At 40.8% G+C, this 21,835-nt stretch overlaps 1 protein-coding gene across 1 annotated transcript in view; it reads left to right on the plus strand.

Annotated features, from left to right (window-relative positions):
• Positions 1 to 5,245: 5,245 nt before the first annotated feature.
• Positions 5,246 to 21,835, plus strand: part of LOC124742182 — a 121,012-nt gene continuing 104,422 nt past the window's right edge. Inside the window, exon 1 of the mRNA XM_047248761.1 lies at positions 5,246 to 5,277. The gene's annotated coding sequence lies outside the window, so the exon portion shown is untranslated. The remainder of the gene's footprint in view (positions 5,278 to 21,835) is intronic.

Here is a 21,835-nt window from a genome sequence, read left to right on the forward strand (position 1 = left end):
GTCATGATCATGTTTAATGCTCGCATTAGCTACGGCATTCACAGCAGAGTGCTCAGAACACTTCTGAATGTTCATTGGTTGTAGGAGTATGCGTGACGTAGGTGCACAGAACAAGTTTAACCCCAAGGAACCTAACCTCCACACTGAAAACCAACTCCAACAAACTCTATTGTCAACTGTTCTCAACTCGAAGTTTGACTTAGTTTTCAACTGTTGTTAACAGTTGTTTGAAGTCTCGAATCTGAACAACTAGTTGAGGGAAGTTTTGTCTCGAGTTTGTAATTTATGGCCGGTTTTCAAAAACATGGCAGAGTTGTCTGACTTGCGCATGCGCATTTGCCGTGTCGTCTGCTGTTTTTCTTTCTTCGTCTACTGTGTTTCTTTCGACAGTGGCAACTCACGAGCCGTCAACAGATCCACCAATTCAGTTTTTGTAAGAAATTTAAATGAAGACACCTCTGTAGGATCCTTCAGATTCTGGATATGGAGACATATAAAAGGAAAGATTTGTTGAATGAAGTCTCGGATAAAATTGGTGTACCGCTTGTGGAATGTGAACGGAAATGCACAAATATGAAAACACACTACAATCGTGAGCATTGTCAAATGATCAAAACTAAAAGTTGGTCTGGGAAAACTGAGATCTACGTTCCGAAATGGGTATTTTACTAGCATATAAAGTATTTGGAAGGTGTGAACAAGCCAGAGCGAGAAATATTTACAAGCGTGAGTAAAATGTCATTCACAAGCGTTACTGAAGCTGTAAAAGTTTTGGTCGGAAATTTTGTAATTACAACTGTATTTTCAGTGGAAATTTATTTATTTCTCTTGTCATATCTTTTTTCAACATGTGGTACAAAGAAGTTTGCAAATTAATGGCTTACATTGTTAATAACTAAAGCTGTAAGGGTTTTGTTCAGAAGTCTACGTCTACATCCATATTCCGCAAGCCACCTCACGGTGTGTGGCGGAGGGTACTTTGAGTACCTCTCTAAGTCTTTAATTACATTTGTCTTTTCTCTCGATATTTATTTATTCATATTTCTGTTGCTATTTCACTTTACCAACACCTGGTGCAAAGTAGTTTGCAAATTCATCCCTTATGTTCATTGCGGTTGTTCCTGCGTTGCCTCCATTTCTCTGAAGACATTTATTTTGCGGAGACATCCTCCATCTGCCATCCGGAACCCTGCCTGTTAATGGATCTTCCAGATCAAAACTGCCGGGTGGTGAGTAAACTTTCTTTATTTCTTCCAAGAAAACTGTGCAAAGACGTTGTTGCAGAAGTCACTGATGTTGCTTTTTCAGGACTTAAGTGCATAGTTGTTCTAAGACAATAGCCCAAAAAAATTATCCACAATTCTTCTAGCGCGAGATTTTCGGTAATTAAACAGTCTTTCCTGGCTGCCTTTCTCTTGCAATCCTGCATATGGTTTCATCATGTACTCTGAAAGAGCAAACGCATCATCTCGCACCGTAACAAATTGATAATCTTCAGTCAGAATCAATTTCCAATGCTTTTCTTTAACAAAAAGTAAAAACGCCGACTGTGTGTTTACAAGGGTTTCAGATTGTTGTCAACAGTTATAAGGTTGCCAAACTCACATCAGTTACAACTGTTGTAAGTTTGGCAAACTTGTATGATTTTGTTTGTTGGAGTTGGTTTTCGGTGTGAAGGTAACTTAAGCAGCAACTTTGCGTTAGGTATGACGTCTTTGCTCAAGGCTGACGGGTGGAATCGGACACTAGAACTTGCATCCATAGGTATTCTTGCAGATGTGTCGATTCGAGTGTGCAAGCACGTACGCTGCGTATGCCAAATGACTGCCAGTTGTTCTCAGCATCCGGCCGCCACGAAAAATGGCGACGGTCTTTCCGTTCTGAACGAACGAGACAAAATACCGCAGCAAGTCAGTAAATATAGCATATGTCAGGCTCCTGTAGTCCTGAAGCAGCAGAGGGACAGATTCGGATCTGAACGATTAATCAACGAGATCTCTACAGCTATACTCCATTCACCGAAACAAGAGACGTACTGTAAACATGGCAAGGCCGTCGAGGGGCGTACAAGGCAGGGGCGTCAGAATTAAAAAATGAAAGTCGTGTTTCTTATAATTTGGCACCTGAACATGATAAAGTGATCCGACAACTACCTTCCGAGCCGGCCGAAGTGGCCGAGCAGTTAAAGGCGCTACAGTCTGGAACCGCACGACCGCGACGGTCGCAGGTTCGAATCCTGCCTCGGGCATGGATGTGTGTGATGTCCTTAGGTTAGTTAGGTTTAAGTAGTTCTAAGTTCTAGGGGACTTATGACCACAGCAGTTGAGTCCCATAGTGCTCAGAGCCATTTGAACCTTTCGAAACCTTTCTTTACATTACATTAAAATTTATTGTCACTGAAAAAGAGAAATATTTAAGCTTTCAGGAAAAGTTGTTTTTTCGCGGTACTCTTTATCACGCCATGTCTCCTAAACTGTGTGTCGCACAGCAAAATAATTATATAATTGCCTTCAGTACTATATGTTGATGACGTCTGTAAATTTTCTGCCCAATAGAGTCAGTAATAGTGAAGTAATAAATTAAAATCTCACGTCTGATGCAGAACTTTTACCAAATCATCATCCGAAATATAGTAAGCGACGAACTTTTCCCCTTTAAATTTTTTTGTGGGGCTCTAAGCGAGAAAGGTTTCAGAAAAGTTTGAATTTAGTTTTGTAGTTTGTTCGAATGCGATGGGTGCAACCGTTTGTGCGCTGTCAGTGTGGCCGTCTCAGTTGCAGGTGTGAGCTTGTCAGTGGGTGTTGTACAGCGGCGATTTCAGGATATTTTAAGTTCATCTGCAAAGACGCTTGAAAGACTAGTTGTTGATTATTAGAGTAAGTACATGTGTTTGTAGTCACGCTGAGCAGTCACTGTTTATGTGCGCATCCAATAGCATCGCGTGGTTTCTTATTTTATATATTCACATACTTCATTAGCATCACATACGGCTGTCCTCGTTATGTCATCCACGGATTCAGCGAGCGAGGTCGACGTGTCAGTTCTGAGTCCAATAAAGAAGCGAGCAAAGAAGAAATCATTAAGTTCTTCTGAGAAGCACGTGGTGCTTAATGTGTATAAAACGGAACTGTTACATCCAGAGCAGTCGATGAGTGACATTGTTTTGAAAACAGCTGCAGCTACAGGTGTTGGACGTTCTTCAGTGTATCGTGTGATAAGTGAATACAAGGCCACACACTCTTTGAAGTCTCCCAAGAAAGGAAAATTACGACAGAAACTTTCAGAAAGTGTTGATGACCTCGATAATAATACGATAGGAAGGAAAGTACACGAATTTTTTTTCGTAACGAATTGTCAACAATGGACAAAGTGCTTACAGTCGTGAACGAAGATGCAGATCTGGTCAATTTTCGGAGAACTACATTTTATAAGTTATTGAGAGAATTGAATTTCAAATATGTCCGGCATGGGCGCGATAGCATGCTAATAGACAGGGATGACATCATTTTATGGAGGCGGCGTTATCTTCGAACCATTAAACGGTTTAAACGGTTGAGAGATGAAGGCAGACCCATTTACTATTTGGACGAGACGTGGGTGAACGCAGGACATACCCGAAGTTCGTCTGGGTAGATGACATGATAAATTCCTCAAAACAAGCGTTTCTGTCCGGATTATCTACCGGAAGCAAGGGTCCATCAGGAAAGGGAAACGTCTGATTATCGCACACATTGGCTGCAAAGCAGGGTTCGTTGAAGGACGTTTGTGTGGACTTTCGAATCCAAGAAAAGTGGAGATTATGGTGAGGAGATGTGCGCCGAAACCTTCGAGAAGTGGTTTCAAGATGTTCTTCCTTGGCTTCAGGAAAATCCAGTTATTGTTCTCGATGACGTGCTGTATCATTCTCGGAGAAAAGAAAAAGTTCCCAATGCGAATTCCAATAAGCACGAAGTATCAAAGTGGCTAAAATCTAAAAACATCGATTTCGAAGACGGTATGTTGAAGAAAGAACTTTTAGATATAGTTAAAAAAAATCACAGAACAGCGCACAACGAATACGCAATAGATGAAATGGCGAAGAATGCAGGGAAAACTGTTCTCAGAATTCCTCCGTACCACTGTGAATTAAACGCCGTCGAGTTAGTGTGAGCCAGAATCAAAGACAATGTTGCAGCGAAAAACATACAAAATGCCGGAAGTTAAAGTACTGCTAAAAGAAGCAGTAAGAAGAGTGACTGCAGAGGATTGGAACAAGTGCGTCCTCCATGTCGTAGAAACAGTGGAAACTCAAATGTGGAAATTATTCTGCATTATAGAGGAGAGAGGTTTATAACAAACCGGTCCTCTATTACAACAGTTAAAGTTCGACAGAGTGAACCTTGTTTCGTCCTTTATCATTATTATTACTGGTATTGTTATTAAAATTAACAATTAATTGTGTTTGAATGGAGCGTTTTGTTAGCAACCTGAATGAAAATATATCTGCTTCGACAGAATGAACTCAGTTTAACATTATTGTTAAATTTGTGTCGCGCATTGTTGCCCAGGTTTCTCACGGTCCTCTGAGACATCTCGCCAGCCAGCCGAACGCCACCAGCTGCAAAGCGTGCCCCAAGGATTTTCCACATCCCTACGTATCACGTGAACACCGAATGCTTTCTCTGGAAACGAGCATAGTCGCTCACGTGACACTGTTTATGTATCGTCCCAGCTCTCGGTGAATAGACTTTAGTGTATTACGTGTTATCGAAAATAAGACAGTTTCCACAAAAGCAACGTTAACTGCAATTCGCAGTCACAATGATAAGCACTTCATGCCAGAAGAGAAAAATCGATCTACAACGAAAAAGAAAAGAGCTGTACAGCGCATTCTGTTTGGAAGGGCTGACCCAGCGGAGAGCCATAAAATAGCGATGTCTTTGCTGAAAGATCGGGATGAAGAAGCTGATGTTTCGTCGTGTCAAAACACTGCAACAATGACTCAAGTTTGTGAGACAATGGACAGTGGGCAAAATAAAGTTGCGATAAAGCAGGCTGGAACAATATACAGCCAGCCATAAACAGTATGATCAAGTGCTTTCTATTTTAGTTTCGTATTATCTAGAATGTAGCGTGGAAATCCAGGATGACGTCGTTCCGTCTGCTACGCGATCGATGCTAGACCTCTACCCTTCGGCTCTCTTCGGCGCTATTCGGCAGAGCGTCTCACAGTATCGATTGCGAGACAGTGTGTGTAGGTGTGCACATGTTGCGCGCATCGTAAGCAAGCGGAGCGCGGTAAGTTCGGTGCTTATTTCCTTTACCCGTTTAACTCAATCTTCGTATTGTTTAGTTTTTGCTTCGAATTCGCGAACTATCGGACCTTACTACAGCAATGTGTCCGTGCAGTATATACAGCTAGACGACGAGTTTTATTTATTTATTTAGCATCAAAGCCACCGTACAAATGGTATTGGACTTGCCATACATAAAAATTAAAAATATGGAATGTACGAAATGTAACTGCTTACAACATTTACCAGTAAATTTATAGTTTCTTTGCATGTGAATGGTATATAATAGTTTATTCTATATGTAGTTATTACTGGGAAACAAAGAGTAATAAAGGTAGTAAAATACTATAGTATAAACTCACAGGACTTATCAGAGAACTGCATTATATTGGAGATAAGTTTATAAAATCATTTCCTTGATATGAGAGGTATTCATATACTGAATTGCAACGTTTATGAGTTACAAAATTTTCAAAGTTCCAACTTAAAATTTATATCATCCGTTAAGTCTTTAATGCATTGTAGAGCTTATACGATTCTGAGTTGCTGCTGTTTTTGTTTGTTCGGTGTGTAGATTATTCCTATTCCATATGTTAGAGTTGTTATAGTCGGCATTTGTGTGGAGAGTGCTTAGATTTGCTTTGGTTAAGAGTACACTTTTAAATATATAGAGTGATGACAGAGTAAGTATTCCTAATGTCTTGAAAAGAGACCTGTAGATAGGTTTGTACGGCTGTGGGTAATTATTCGAACAACTCATTTTTGTAAGATAAAATTTCTTTTTAATCAGATTCTGAGTTTGCCGAGAATGCTATTTCATATGAGGCAACGGAATGAAAATATTCCAAGTCTGCCATTCTGATGCCTTCGAAAGTGGAAACACTTGCGACAACACTCAGTGGAAATCAGTTAAGTCTGTGTAGAAGAAATCTTACGTTATGTTTCCAATTTATAGCCTCATCTATAAGAATCCCTACAAGTTCTGCAAACTGCACTCTCTCTGTTAGTCTGTCATCCAGTAATAGATTAATGTCTTCATCCTGAGTGCAATTTGTTTGCATTGCATTCATTGTAAGTTTATTTGCACTAAACCGAGTCTAAATACTTTTTTGCTGCTTCATCAGTAGTGGAATGTGATGAGTCTAAAATTGAGTGACTTCAAAAACTCGTCATCTGCATGTAATACAATTTTGGCTGTATCATATTGTAGCTGTAAGTTCAAAAATGGTTCAAATGGCTCTGAGCACTATGCGACTCAACTGCTGAGGTCATCAGTCGCCTAGAACTTAGAACTAATTAAACCTAACTAACCTAAGGACAGCACACAACACCCAGCCATCACGAGGCAGAGAAAATCCCTGACCCCGCCGGGAATCTAGCTGTAAGTCATTTACGTATATCCTCTCCAGTCCCGAGCATATATTAAAATTTAAAGTGAGCTAAATTTGTGTTAACTGCAATCTGTTAATGCTAGTTAACTATGAATGACCTCAAAAAAAGTTTTTAACCATTCACAATTTTTTATAGATGGTATCACGTATGATACCTTGGGACTCAAGCAGCGCATTTATATACACAACTATGCAGTTTCATTTTGATTTATTCCAAAAAAATTCCAGTCAGAAATATTACACACATTGTTCATATCTTCTGTAGATACCATGATAGGTGAAAAAAGAAATTTGGTATCAAAATTTTTAACCATATTATGTAAACAATTAAAAATATATAAACGAAATTACCATAGCAAAATGTGTCAAATTATTGTCCCTCTTTTGGTATTATCACAAGTATAAATAAATTAACAACACTTACACTAAATATATTTTAGTTTTTGTGGAATTTGTTAAAACAGTTCCTCTCAGCAATGAAGCAAGGGAACATTTTGCACTGCTCACATTGTACAACAGTAAGACCTCCACAGCCTTCTGCCCAGCATTTTGACCTGTTCTTCTGAACATGATTCATCATTTCAGGCAAATGAAGCTTGCTTGCTTTTCTTTTTTCCATTGGTGGTAGTGGGATGGGACGTCATGGTCTTTTCCTTCATCTTCGGAGTCTAGTTCTTGCTCCACAGGTTCGATCAGTAAACTTGACTGTTGGTGAAAATCCACCAAATTTTCTGCAATATCAAGCTTGAACTGATAGTATGGCACTGTATGGTTCTTTGCAATACCATTCTGCATTGCAGTCTCTCTGTATTCCAACCATGCAGCAGCAATTGCAAAATCAATAAAGTGATGAATCACTCTGATGGTCCATTTGTGGGTCCGGGCTCTCATGCCATACTTTCCCACCATCCTATCTAACAGGTCAACACCTCCCATGTAAGTATTGTATGCCTTTACTACACATGGGCGAGGAACTTCAATGTACTTTTTCTCTTTTTTAGACCACCAAGTGCATTTTTCAGTTGGCTCAACACTTGGTTCTGTTGAAGCCAAATAAATCACTCAGTTGTCAAACCATTTGATAATTGCTAGGTTCCCGTCATTCCTTACCACCTGATCATGGCTGCCTCTTGTTTTTCTCATTGTTGTATCTTCCTCAAACCGTATACATCTGGGGATGTGACTCTGCATTATTGTGCCAGTGGCAGAAATGTTCCTGTCTCTTAGTAACTTGTCGAGGAGGGGAACAGAAGTAAAATATCTGTCAACATAAATTAATGACTTCTCTGTCAATGTATCACTAAGTTTCACCACTACTCTGCCTCTTACATCTAATTTCTCTGGAGGGGGCACTTTTTCAGACTGAATTTCTTTCCCTTTTCCTTCATACATACAGAAATAAAGGGGTATGCCATGAGGGTGTGCCATGACAAAATTCTTCAAACCTTCTGGGTTAGGTTTTCGCTTTACATACTGCTTCATTTTCACTTGTCCATGAAACAATCATCTGCTCATCGATAGATATTTCCGTTGACCGATGGTTTTCTAAACATCCCTTTCTAACAGTCTCCAATATTGGTTTTATTTTCCAAAAGTGGTAATGTTTTCCTGTTCACTAACAGCATTGTCGTCAACTAATTTTATATTATTCCTCAGTAGCTAAAATCTGTCTCTAGAAACATTGTCTGCAACTAGTGGGTACCTACTTTTCCTCTCCCCGCACATTCTTAGATGCTGCAACAATGCTCTCTCCCCAAAACTTGTCCATTTCTTCTGCAGTACATTTTAGTGATTTTCCTGTTTTATTAACATGCCTATAATTTGTGAATTGAGACATATCTGTAAAAAATGAACCATGGAAGTATTTGCAAAAGTACTCAAATGGTTTCTTGAGTTCATCTGTGGCCACTGATGTGCTGGCAGCAATGTTGCATCGGAGGTTTTTGGAAGTGCTAAGCACCTGAAAACTAAAAAAAAAGGCAAATTAGTTTTTTTTAAGTAAACCATCTAGTAAGAGACCATAATTTCTTTAATAACACAATCATCCTTACACATCTGTATACCTCCAAAACTCGCTTCTTTCTCGGATTTTAGCAAGAGGTACAGATTCTTCATCTGATGAACTTTCATCACTTTGATTTCTTTGTATCAAAGCGTCATCTTCACCATCAGACTCTACGTCAGACTCATCTGGATCAATTCTGTTGACCAACTCAGTGATCTCTTCATCAGTCAAGCCTGAGAATCAAGCGGAAAACAAATATAACCTCACTTCCACTGACGTGAACAAAATCGACATTGAATCCCAGGGTATAGTATAAGATACCCAAAACATTAACTTTTATAAATCTTGTAAAACATTAATTTATAGTTGACTATTGAGTGAGTATTGTCTGTAGAGGTTTCCTAGTCCATGCTGCTGCAAACATCATGCAGATGGTTGTTGTCATGCAAACGGCCCCATCTGTTGTCTCAGGGATGTAGACGTGGCTGCACGATCCGTTACAGCCATGCGGATAAGATGCCTGTCACAAGGGCATACCCAGGATCTGAACTGGGGGGGGGGGTCATACTAGTCTCAGGAAACAAGGACTCGAGACAACATACAGTACTTCTTATTAAATAAAACAGTAAGCCAGTGAAAAACTGCTTTAATAAACATTTTAAATACAAAAATGCACTTGTGCAATCCGAGAAAACATGCAGCATTTCTTATTAAATAAAACAGTAAACTAGTGAAAAACTGCGAATATCTTCTAGGGGGGGGGGGCAGCTGACCCCCCCCCTTACCCCTCGCTGGGTACGCCCATGGCCTGTCATCTCGACTGCTAGTGATACGAGGCCGTTGGGATCCAGCATCCAGCATGGCGTTCCGTATTACCCATCTGAATCCACCGATTCCATATTCTGCTAACAGTCATTGGATCTCGACCAACGTGAGCTGTAACGTCGCGATACGATAAACCGCAATCGCGACAGGCTACAATCCGACCTTTATCAAAGTCGGAAACGTGATGGTACGCATTTCTTCTCCTTACACGAGGCACCATAACAACGTTTCACCAGGCAACGCCAATCAACTGCTGTTTCTGTATGAGAAATCGGCTGGAAACTTTGCTCATGTCAGCACGTTGTAGGTGTCGCCACCGGCGCCAACCTTGTGTGAATGCTCTGAAAAACTAATCATTAGCATATCACAGCATCTTCTTCCTTTCGGTTAAATTTCGCGTCCTTAGCACGTCATCTTCGTGGTGTAGCAATTTTAATGGCCAGTAGTGTATCTACATGGTAATGTCTACTGAAGAACGGGATACAACCTTTCCACTTTGACCAATGATGTCATAGATTACTCTTAGATATTATGTGTTTACTTTCGAGCCATAGATAATAAATAGGTTGTCTGCTGTGGATAAGCGCCATCATTGTACATTGAAAAAAAAAAAAAGAATGTGGCTTTGAGCCGGCCGAAGTGGCCGTGCGGTTAAAGGCGCTGCAGTCTGGAACCGCAAGACCGCTACGGTCGCAGGTTCGAATCCTGCCTCGGGCATGGATGTTTGTGATGTCCTTAGGTTAGTTAGGTTTAACTAGTTCTAAGTTCTAGGGGACTAATGACCTCAGCAGTTGAGTCCCATAGTGCTCAGAGCCATTTGAACCAATGTGGCTTTAAAAGACAGCGCTAGACTTGCATAAGATTTTTTTCGTGTGCGTTGATTTAAATAATTGGTTCTATCCAATTCAGTCGGTACTGAATTTCATTCTTAGTAAGTTTGAGATAATGTGGACGAATAGTTTTTTAATTTAGAAAAATTTTTAGTTTTTCATTTTCGTTTGTAGGTATGGATTTATCTATTCCCATGAATATAGATGATTTAAAGGAGCCTGTGGGCGTAGACATGATGGAAACCATTCGATTTTTGCAAATGTCTGATCTTCTTGCTGATTACGTTCGATGTCGTGAGTGCGGCGACCATACGCACCTGATAAGTGTGTCTGCTCGTCGTACTCACGATTTACTCGTATGGAGGTGTAGCAAGGATCGGCTATGGCACTCAATTAGACGAGGAACATGGTTTGAGCAATCTAACCTGGCCTTGAAGGATATATAAAAAAAATATGTAGTGGTGGTGTTTGAGGTATCCTGTGTGGCTGCGTGTGCATGAATGTCGTGTATCTGAGCATACCGTTGTAGACTGGTGCTCGTTTTGTACAATATATAAACGAAGTACAACAGGAGGGAACCTGCGGTAGGATTATGGATTTGGGGGGCTGTAATTTCAGGTCCAGAATATGACGATGTAGTTTTTAAAGTAGTTCCTAATCGAACGAAGAAAGTTTTGGTGAAATTAATTGAAGATCAAGTTGCAGAGGATTCCGTAGTCATTTCTGATGGTTTTTCTACATACAGGGGGAACAGGGGTTTTCAGCATCTTGTTGTCAATCATAATATTGAATTGAGATCTTCATCGACTGGGGCTTGTACCAATAGTTCAGAAGGTTATTGGTCAGTCAGAAAATCTGCACTACTAAAGGCGAAAAGACCGACAGACGTAAAATTTGTATCCCGTGTGTGTCGTCTTCTTCCGCCTTTGCGTAGTTGACGTGAGGTAGAGGTTGCCAATGTAACGTACGTCGATTTCCTCGTTTTCGTTAACAGTAGTATCCTATTCTTTCTTATCTTCTGCCTTCGCTATTAATATTAACTACGTAAGAACAGACAATTAGTGGTAGCGAAAGCGAAAGAAACAACGCCTGTAAAATTTGTATATCGTATTTCAGTTGACTTATGCAGTTCAGCTGAACAATAGGATACTAATACAAACTAAACCGAAGAAATCCACATACATTACATTTGTGTCCCGTACTGCAGTTAACCTACACAGCTTGACTGCAGTTCGAGATACAATTCATAAATATGTCAGGTGAGGTATTCTATGCTACAGCTACTTCTATCCCTTTTCTTTCCCTTATTTTTTACAGAAGTATTAGGACTCAAACAAGCGATACCCTTAACATTATGGTCGAAATATTACTGGCTGCCATCAGTTTTTTTCCTGCGTTTATGAACACTCGTCTCAGCTGTTAAATCTGTGTAACAAATGATGTCTGGCAAATTACGACGTCATTGGCCAAAGCCGACGGGTTGTATCCCGTTCTTCGGTAGTCGCCAATCGACCTGCGTGAGCACGCTAACAAGGAGAGGTGTGATCGCCTTCTTGAAGTATCTACATGGTAATGTATGGCTAGTATTGTGCTAAAAAGTTGCTCATCTGGTAACAGAAATACATTTTTCACACTACTGCACAAACATAAATAGATTATTCCATCTTTTTTTAGCTGATCGAAATTTTCAAATAATTGAATATTATGGTAGGTAAATATAATTAAATTCAGATGTACAAAAATTTCAATTGGAAAAAGAATGATATAAAGAAAAAATGAAATAAATGGTTCAAATGGCTCTGAGCACTACGGGACTTAACTTCTTAGGTTATCGGTCCACTCGAACTTAGAACTAATTAAACCTAACTAACCTAAGGACATCACACACACCCATGCCCGAGGTGGGATTCGAACCTGCGACCGTAGAGGTCGCGCGGTTCGAGACTGTAGCGCCTAGAACCGCACGGCCACTCCGGCCGGCTGAAATAAATAAAAACTTTCATACTGTGATTAAAATAATTTGACAAAGGAATAGAAATAAATTGCATTTAAACCAGTTAATGGAATAAAAATAATGGTCGAAGCAATTTCGATAAAGATCTAAAAATAAACAAATTTTTTGCTTGGGATAAGCTTCAAATCAATAATCTACCCGATGAGAAGTTGTTATCCTATCCATTATACCACACAAAGGGACGATGTAATGCAAGCTTTTTTTAGCACTGTTATCATACTACCTTCGGAATGTTTTATCCGTCAGTTACTCGCAAACTAGGGCCCACGAGAGTGAATGGCTGCAGTGTGGTGCCTGCGTCACCGTATAGATAGGTTAAAAAGTTGATGGACCTCTGCTTGTAAGTGGACCAATGTTTTTTAATTAAATAACGGGAGAAGGTAGGTGGATCAATCTTTATTAAAACATCGAACATGCGATCTACACTCCTGGAAATGGAAAATAGAACACATTGACACCGGTGTGTCAGACCCACCATACTTGCTCCGGACACTGCGAGAGGGCTGGACAAGCAATGATCACACGCACGGCACAGCGGACACACCAGGAACCGCGGTGTTGGCCGTCGAATGGCGCTAGCTGCGCAGCATTTGTGCACCGCCGCCGTCAGTGTCAGCCAGTTTGCCGTGGCATACGGAGCTCCATTGCAGTCTTTAACACTGGTAGCATGCCGCGACAGCGTGGACGTGAACCGTATGTGCAGTTGACGGACTTTGAGCGAGGGCGTATAGTGGGCATGCGGGAGGCCGGGTGGACGTACCGCCGAATTGCTCAACACGTGGGGCGTGAGGTCTCCACAGTACATCGATGTTGTCGCCAGTGGTCGGCGGAAGGTGCACGTGCCCGTCGACCTGGGACCGGACCGCAGCGACGCACGGATGCACGCCAAGACCGTAGGATCCTACGCAGTGCCGTAGGGGACCGCACCGCCACTTCCCAGCAAATTAGGGACACTGTTGCTCCTGGGGTATCGGCGAGGACCATTCGTAACAGTCTCCATGAAGCTGGGCTATGGTCCCGCACACCGTTAGGCCGTCTTCCGCTCACGCCCCAACATCATGCAGCCCGCCTCCAGTGGTGTCGCGACAGGCGTGAATGGAGGGACGAATGGAGAAGTGTCGTCTTCAGCGATGAGAGTCGCTTCTGCCTTGGTGCCAATGATGGTCGTATGCGTGTTTGGCACCGTGCAGGTGAGCGCCACAATCAGGACTGCATACGACCGAGGCACACAGGGCCAACACCCGGCATCATGGTGTGGGGAGCGATCTCCTACACTGGCCGTACACCACTGGTGATCGTCGAGGGGACACTGAATAGTGCACGGTACATCCAAACCGTCATCGAACCCATCGTTCTACCATTCCTAGACCGGCAAGGGAACTTGCTGTTCCAACAGGACAATGCACGTCCGCATGTATCCCGTGCCACCCAACGTGCTCTAGAAGGTGTAAGTCAACTACCCTGGCCAGCAAGATCTCCGGATCTGTCCCCCATTGAGCATGTTTGGGACTGGATGAAGCGTCGTCTCACGCGGTCTGCACGTCCAGCACGAACGCTGGTCCAACTGAGGCGCCAGGTGGAAATGGCATGGCAAGCCGTTCCACAGGACTACATCCAGCATCTCTACGATCGTCTCCATGGGAGAATAGCAGCCTGCATTGCTGCGAAAGGTGGATATACACTGTACTAGTGCCGACATAGTGCATGCTCTGTTGCCTGTGTCTATGTGCCTGTGGTTCTGTCAGTGTGATCATGTGATGTATCTGACCCCAGGAATGTGTCAATAAAGTTTCCCCTTCCTGGGACAATGAGTTCACGGTGTTCTTATTTCAATTTCCAGGAGTGTATTATTAATAAACATTGATCCTCTACCTTCTCCCGTGATTGAATTAAAAAACATCGATCCACCCCATTTGCTCAGAGTAGCAGCTTTTGCTGCACTTTCGGATGATTCCATCCACACAAGTTTGTGATTCTTTAAAAGTCATTTCACCACCGCATTTGATGCATTTTCGTGCCTCTGCAGTTAATCCAAGCGTCATGCACCCACGGACGATGTCGCCGTGCACAACTAAATTATTTAAATCAGTTCCCTTCATAGCACTCGCTGCCATAATCGCATAATATTTCTCTCGGAACTCGCTAATACACCGAAAAGCAGCAAACGAGACACTGGTTTCAGTTTTGGCTCTAGAAACACATTGACGCTCCTCTTGCGTCTGATTGGTTATGTTAGAGAATCGTGGTATTGGCTACGCGAAACTGACACATTGGCAACCTATGAGCACTAGATAAAGCATCGCCGTGACTACCGCTGACCCGGATCATGACTTCAACCGATTTAAATTGATTCCTACGAAACTTTTTATTTTTCTCCAAACTTTTAATTGTCTTGCGTGTAGTCTATGAGCGCAATTCCCGCACTGGACAGAGACCGTGATGGCTGCAATTCTGAAGTTCATTGTTGGCTGGGTAAATAGTAACTTTCAATTTCATCAGCTCCTGTGATATTTTTGAGAAAGCAGAAAGAAGTGATATGGGATGGCAGTTTTATATTTTACGTCTGCCTCACTTTTGGTACCTTAACTGCAAAGGAAACACTAAAGGATAAATTTTCAATGAGTGCTGAAGGTTTTGTAGTCTGCACTGCAGTCTTCACTATCCTTGCCACTGATATTTCATCTTCCCCTGCTGCCATTTTTGTTGTTAAGCTCCTAGTCACCCCAATTTACATCTTGTTCATCTGTTGAAGGAATGCTGCAGGCAAGAAGTTTAGCTAAGGAAGAACTTAAATTAAGAAGGAAAATAATTTTAGTTTCTGCCCCGTGGTGCACAGTTTTGGGTGCAATGGCACTGTTCCTCGATGAACATTTCAGTTTAACATTTGACATCTCATATAAATCTTGTGATCAAGGCAAAAATTGCGGAACTATGAAGTGTGTTGTGTATGTCTAGCAGTGGGTTCGCAGTAAGTTTTCTTCTCCCTCTTTCTGTAATCTTAAGAGAAACAAATTTGTTCAAAAAACAAACTTAGTTCTAGGTCTAATGCAAATTGTTACTTCTTGCGAGTATCCAAGGTAGCCAATAGAATTTTATACATACTGGATACACTGCTGTGTTATTGTTGTCAGAAGTTTTGTGGAGAAACATTTTCACTTGCTTTGGAGAAAAAAAAAAACTGGAAAATCTGCATTAACACCTGGTGCCCCTCTGTTGTCTGTGTGCATACTACTATTTCAGACACTTATCTTTGATCTGAATTTTATTAACATCGTTATTGGTGAACTGGTCCCAGAATTAAGAATCAGGAAAATGGATGATCTACAGGAATTATACAAGTGATGGTACGTAATCTGTACTCTAGTGTTTCTGAATTGTTTGTGAATGTTGTTAGTGCAGCAGTGACTTAAATCTGTGTGTCACTCGATCTTTTGGGAGTTTGTGTTAACTTGACAGTGACCTTTTTTTTTTTTTTTTTTTTTTTTGTTGCTAGTTATTGACAACTGATTTCTTTTCCGTTTTGAAATTGTTAGTTCGTCATATGGTTAATAGTTCGATGCTATTTGGTAGTATGTTAGTTGGTATGGATTTTACAACGACATTTATTTTAGTGACGTTATGGACGACATATTGTATGTACTGGAAATAGGAGTGTCCTCCATCTTGACACCAACACAGATCAAAGTAGATGGGCGGAATCGGACACATCTGTATTGCTGATGAGTGGTCCATCAAAGAGAATCCAGCTGTAGAGACTTCAGTTGGAAACTACTGTAGACATTTTTAAACAGTGGGAAATCCAGGATAGAATATTCATAACATTATGAAAAGGACATAGTGAAGATGCTGAGTCCCAGACAGGCACAACAAAACGAAGCAGTCTTCTTGTTGTGCCTGTCTGTAACACAACATCTCCGTTATATGGTGGGTAGCAGTCCATACTTTTCATAACATTGTACAAATTACATAATATTGTACACATTTTTACATATTTATGAGTGAAGTATGGAGTTTCTACAGAAAAACTCCTTCTGCAAAGCATATGTCTTTTTTTTTTGTTTACATGTGTGTGTTTTCACTTCGTGTATGCACATCTTTCAACAGACATGGTGCCTTGTTTTACTAAATTGGTATTAGTATTGAAAGCCTGTGATGCAAGGTAACACTGAAGTGGCACAATATTTGAATAAATAGTGTGAGTACACAGTTACAAAAAAAAGACATATTCCCACACTTGGAAGTACATAACACAAGGTAAAAGACATATTCCCACACTTGGAAGCACATAACACAAGGTCCCACCCTTTAGAACTCATGCATTAAATGATATATCTAAATTAATGTGATTCAAAAGTGATTGTGGGGGTATCTATGATTACAGGGAAAAGGGGAGATAACTTGAAGAAGTATTGAACATTTTTGTCAGTTGAGCTTGTGCTGTGACTAAGATAAAGTGAAGATTAAAAATGCTCAACTCTCCTATGTGTCTCAAGGCACATTAAGCAAGCAGAGTACAAGAGTTACAGCAGTGGGCTACTCGTGGAAAATTACTTACAGGAAGTAGGATGCTCATCAATAATAAATAGTTAAATGATGTTCTGTAAACTGGCATATGAATACAAGATGGGCTGTGGGTTGATAAATTATCTGTTCCATATAGAGTAGTGCTGGGAAACCACTTATGACCATCTGAAGAACAGATCGATATAGGCTATATGTTAACTATAGCAAAAAGTTTAAAATTACTTGAAAAATAGGAGATAAAAGTTACAGCAATTCAGTGAAACAGAAAAACAATTAAACAAAAAGTACTGTAATGATGGGCCTAGAAACAATCTATGTTTAATTCCCTTTTAGGAGCCAGAAAAAAGGTTTTATCCACATAAAAAACTCTGTTAGGGTCATTTAACATATCCTTATGTTTCAGCGTTTCAGATGCTTTCTGGCATCAATTTCTTATTTCTGTCCTCTGTAGAAGAATCTCGAGTCCCATTAACCTATACCATGTTTCTGTGACAAGAATTTACCTCTCTTAAGAAAGCCACGATATCACTTTTCTCAAGGTTGATTGTTTCTAATGCAGCCTTCGAACTTTATGTATCTGCTCAAAAACTATTGAAAAGGCAGATATGTGGAGATTTACCTGGAAATCGCATGTTGAAACAGTCCAGAACCAAACCCACCAATATTATTATTTTTATTTTCGTATTTTCCCTCTTTCAACAGAACGTAGGCCACAGTGCACTGTACATTCTTGTGGAGATCGACCAGAAATTTTATTTACTAATGTTTTTGGAGCATTGTACAACTTGTTTGCAGTAGTAGCCATAATACCATCAACAATAGTCTCTTGTGCGTTTTAACTTTGCTTATTCATTCGTTGACTTCAAAACTTTGAGCTAAAAAACATTATATTTTCATAATATGGGTAGCATATTTCACTATTATGAGGTTAGATAAATTAATATGAGATGTTCAGGCAAGACAATTAATTAGGTATATCTTGATATAAAAAACACCAGAAATATTTCAAATATGCCTAATTAAATAAAACTGGTCTACGTAGAATGTAGACCAAAACTGTATTATAGATGCATTGTACGTATTTTTAGAAGTGGCCAAAATAGGTCACATGTCTCTACTTGTGCCGTAACAGTGAACCAAGATCTTGTAATGGCCATAGAAATTCAGTGGTTTGGTTGGTTGGTTTAAAGATTAAAGGGACCAAACTGCAATGGTCATCGGTCCCTTGTTTCAGAAACACACAGAGCACAGTGAAACCGTACATTAGTCATTCTAACCACTAAAAGAAAAACTCCGGGGGAAGAAAAGCCCCAAGGTCAATAATAAAGAAACATGGAAAACTGTTTTTGAGTTGTATCATATTTAACGTGTAAGAAATGAAACTATAATTCTTAGCCCTACCTCCCAAAAGACACAGTTTTATTTAAATGTGTAGAAAACTAAAATCAGATTATGCTTTGCGTAAAGGAAACGCTACAAAACTCATCTTCTACAACACAGACTTTTTCAAAAAATTATGACTCCAAACAAGAACAGTCAAAGAAATGTTTCAATATCTAATGGAATCGAACAGTTCATATTGTTCATACCTGTTGGTGTTCAAAAGAAGCTTTACAGTTCAGTAATCACATCAAATTGGCCATAAGTGGTGTAGTGGCCAGAACTGGAGACTTGATCCTAATTAGTAAATGTTGGGTCTTGTGAAGAGCCCTAGTATTTCTTATATGCTTTAAAGTATGATGTCTTATCAATCTGTTACGTAAATGGTGATTTGGATGTTTTCGTTTATATTTTATGTACCCGATTATACAACGACCTTGAACTTAAAAAGACACCCCTTTTTCTTGAGAAGTTTCTTGAGGACAAATAATTTTTTTAAATATTCTCACTAATTAAAATTTCAAACTTTTTCTGCCTAAACAGCTAACAAACACCTAAGCTACACTCGTGCCATTTATTGTTTTATAAGGAGAAATAGAAAAAAGAAACTGTTTACATTAATTTTTACTTCACTACCTTTTTTGTTTACTTAGACTGCTCGTCTGTTGTATCAATATTTTTCATCATCATGCCGTCATGATCCTACAGGGTGATGATTATTGAACTACACGAAATAAAAACATCAAAACTTCTGAACGGTTTGCGTTAGGACGTTCAAGCTGCACTGTTGGCAGCGGGGCATGATGGGAATTAGTGGTTTGGTTTAGCGACAGAGTTCACTTTCATTTAGATGGTTTCGTCAAGAAGCAAAATTGGTGCGTTTGTGGGACTGAGAATCCGCATTTCGCAATCGAGAAGTCCTTCACCCTCAACGGATGGCTGTGTTCTGTGCAATGTCCAGTCACGGAATAATCCGTGAGATATTCCTTGATTGCACAGAGATTATTGAATGGAACATGGTTTTGGAAGACGATTTCATCCCCATTATCCAAAGTGACCCTGATTTCGACAAGATCTGGTTCATGCAAGGCGGATCTCGACCCCATCGAAGCAGGAGAGTGTTTAATGTTCTGGAGGCGCACTTTGGAGACCGAATTCCTGCCTCCATGGCCGGCATATTCTCCGGATCTGAACGCATGCGACTCGTTTTTGTGGGGATATATTAAAGACAAGGAGTACAGAAATAGCCCTAAAACGATTGTTCAGCCGAAAACATCCATTCAGGAGATCATCGACAGCATTTATGTTCCGACACTTCAGTTGGTCATGCAGAATTTCGCAGTTTGACTGCTCCAGCCATATCACCGCCAACGATGGCAGGCATATCGAACATGTCATAATGTAAATCCGAATATCTGTAGAGATGTTGAATAAAGTATGTGAACGCCGTAGTTTGTACCTTATTTACATTTTTTTCATACAGTTCAATAATTGTCACCCTGTATATCTTCATTGTCACAAATACAGCGTGACACAATAATGGGTATGTTTGAAATGAGTAGTGCCAGCCATGGGCAGGTGGCAGCACTGTGTGTGCGTGACAGCTAGTAAACAGTCCGCCATTTCAGTAATCGTGTATCAGTGGAAAGGACAGCAGTGTGCGTTAGCCATAAAAATGTTTTATGAAAACAGTGATGGTTTGGTAGCGGCGCAGAGGGAGTTTGGACGTTTTTATAATTTAGGACGTCATGATGCCGTTCCGTCGAAACGCACGATAAAATAAATAACTTTGAAGAGACTGGATCTGCCCTAAAGAAGAAACCAACAGGACGACCGAGAAGTGTGCTTTCTCCAGCGAACGCTGATGTTCAACGCAGGTGTGTCTTACGCAGCCCACGGGTTTCAATTCGTAAGCGAGCAGCATTGGTTTGAATGTCCCGACAGAGTGTTTCGCAGAATTATTCATCTTGATTTAAAACTTCATCCGTACAAACTACAACTGAAGGACAACGATTAGCATTCTGTCAACAAATAACAAAAATAAACAATGACGATGAATTTTAAAATGAGCTGCTACGTCGTAAAGAGAAAACAAATACTTAACTTGACCTTTGACTTTGACACAGATAAGACAGGTACTGCATTTAAAACTCTCTTTTGATTTTTTTGCCTAGATGCGTACATATTGAAATTTTTTACCAGTCTTAATACAAACAGTCTGTGAAAACATTTGGTTATAGATGAATATGTTTTCTTCGTGGCTGCTGTAAGGAGAAACAGGTTAGGTACAGGATGAGTTGGCGGTCGGAGGTTTCCGTTTCTCACAAGGGAACCTCCCCATCGAACCCCTCCCCCCCCCCCCCCCCACACACACACACATATTTAGTTATAAGTGGGCACAGTGGATAGGCCTTGAAAAACTGAACTCAGCTCATTCGAGAAAACAGGAAGAAGTTGTGTGGAACTATGAAAAAAAAAAGCAAAATATACAAACTGAGTAGTCCATGAGCAAGACAGGCAACATCAAGGATAGCAAGAGCTCAGGAGCGGCGTGGTCCCGTGGTTAGCGTGAGCAGCTGCGGAATGAGAGGTCCTTGGTTCAAGTCTTCGCTCGAGTGAAAAGGTTACTTTATTTATTTTCGCAAAGTTATGATCTGGCCGTTCGTTCATAGACGTCTCTGTTCACTGTAATAAGTTTAGTGTCTGTGTTTTGCGACCGCACCGCAAAATCGTGCGATTAGTAGACGAAAGGACGTGCCTCTCCCATGGGAACCGAAAACATTCGATCGCAAGGTCATAGGTCAACCGATTCCTCCACAGGAAAACACGTCTGTTATGTTCTATACGACACTGGTGACGGCATGTGCGTCACATGACAGGAATATGTTGTCGACCCACCCGACTTGTACACTTGGCGAATAGGTAAAAAGATTCTTCTGCCTTGCCCGATTTAAGTTTTCTTGTGGATGTGATAATCACTCCCAAAAAAGTAGCGAACAGTCAGCTGCCAGCCAGGAGCCTCGTTAACAGGAATACTCTCTCTTTCGTGCACTGTAGTCGACTGACGTCGTGTGTTTCGATGTTTGTTTAGGTGAAGCGTCCCCATACTACGGCGCAGTTACCTCGTATCGGACGGACAGATAATAATTGTCTGAAAATAAAAAATTAAACTTTTCACTCGAGGGAAGACTTGAACCAAGGACCTGTCATTCCGCAGCTGCTCACGCTAACCACGGGACCACGGCGCTCCTGCGCTCACACACTCCTTGATGTTGCCTGTCTTGCCCATGGACTACTCAGTTTGTATATTTTGCTTATTTTTTTCATAGTTCCACACAACTTCTCCCTGTTTTCTCAGTTGATCTGTGTTCGGTTTTTCAAGGCCTATCCTGTGCCAACTTATAACTAAATCTGAGGGGGGTGCGATGGAGAGGTTGCCTTGTCAGAGAACATCAGGGAAAGTCGGAGAAAACTGCTACAACTCGCGATGAAGACTCCGTCTCTCGTGGCTGCTACAATACTCACAGTCGCCGTAAGATTTTCTGGAAACACTTGCAGAATGGGAAGGTATAACAACAGTGGCGGTATGATGA

This window comes from Schistocerca piceifrons, unplaced genomic scaffold, assembly GCF_021461385.2.
Source record: "Schistocerca piceifrons isolate TAMUIC-IGC-003096 unplaced genomic scaffold, iqSchPice1.1 HiC_scaffold_2171, whole genome shotgun sequence".
In the NCBI taxonomy this organism is placed as follows: Eukaryota; Metazoa; Arthropoda; class Insecta; order Orthoptera; family Acrididae; genus Schistocerca; species Schistocerca piceifrons.